Source organism: Aplysia californica, unplaced genomic scaffold, assembly GCF_000002075.1.
Source record: "Aplysia californica isolate F4 #8 unplaced genomic scaffold, AplCal3.0 scaffold00058, whole genome shotgun sequence".
Taxonomy (NCBI): Eukaryota; Metazoa; Mollusca; class Gastropoda; order Aplysiida; family Aplysiidae; genus Aplysia; species Aplysia californica.
In genome coordinates, this window is record NW_004797328.1 from 830,814 (window position 1) to 831,998 (window position 1,185).

Below are 1,185 nucleotides of genomic sequence, written 5' to 3' on the forward strand. Positions count from 1 at the left end.
ACTACTAGGTCTCGACCTCTGTCTGGCAGGGGTCTCGTAGATGAGAACTTCTATAACCTAAGGTTGTTGTTTTTTTCCTTTCTGTTTTCTTTCTTTTTTTCTTTTTTTCTTTTTCTTTCTTTCTTTCTTTTCTTCTCTTAATTCCTTTCTATCTTCTTTCACAGATTATCTGATCATCGGTTGTTGTTTTTTAAGTCGCTATCATAATGCTATGACGTAAAAGATTCAAATTTCAGAGACTGAAAAAATAACCTCTTTTCGTTTGTCTAACTTTTTCTAAGCAAACAATTCTTTTTAAAAGACATTTTCTGCAGACGTACGGCTTACATATTTTTTCCACACAAGAAATGTTTATGATGCACTACGATTGATAATGTTGCCTTAAACATTTGGTATTTCTGTTGTTCAAGGACATCATCAATATTAATAATTAAATGCAATTATTTGTTTTTACCCAAATTGTGTCTGTTCCTTGCCTTGTCTTGAGATGATTGGCAGTCAATAAATAACCCCCCACCCGCCAAAAAAAATAAATGAATAAATAAATAAATAAATAAATAAAAGGAAGACAAAACCAGTTTGAAAATTGATTGCTTATACGGTTGTCAATTTCATTTTTATTATAATGAATCGAGTGTTCAAAGACTCTCGCAGCAGATATGCTCACTATTATACAATTGATCTGAAAAAAAAACTGTACTTGCTCTGATTTTCATAGCAGAGATAAAGCGCACTTTTATCAGGTCAAACAAATCTGATGTTCCAGGTCAAACCAGTGACAGAGAATCGAGCTCTTTAGCACTGCAAACAAAAGGAGTTTTCATGCTTCTATCGCTTTTAATCATGTTTATGTACTGATGTTTTCCTTCCCATTTTAATCTCAGAGCATATCTCGGACTCACACCGAGGACTGATATAACCCAAACAGATTTTTTTGCTTACTTAGGGAAGGCCAAAGATATGACCTTTGCGATGAGTGACAATGAGGCAGATGGGGTTGTTAGAGTTCCACACAAAAGAGACGCATTATCACCTCAACGTTGCGCTTCGTTCGCGGAGGCTCACATTTTGGTGGTGGTTGTAGAAGCAAAAGGAGTCTTTTTAATGGTAATCGTGCGGTTGTACGAGCACGTGTTTATACAAAAACATATTCTCTTAACCCCTCACTCTCTCTCTCTCTCTCTC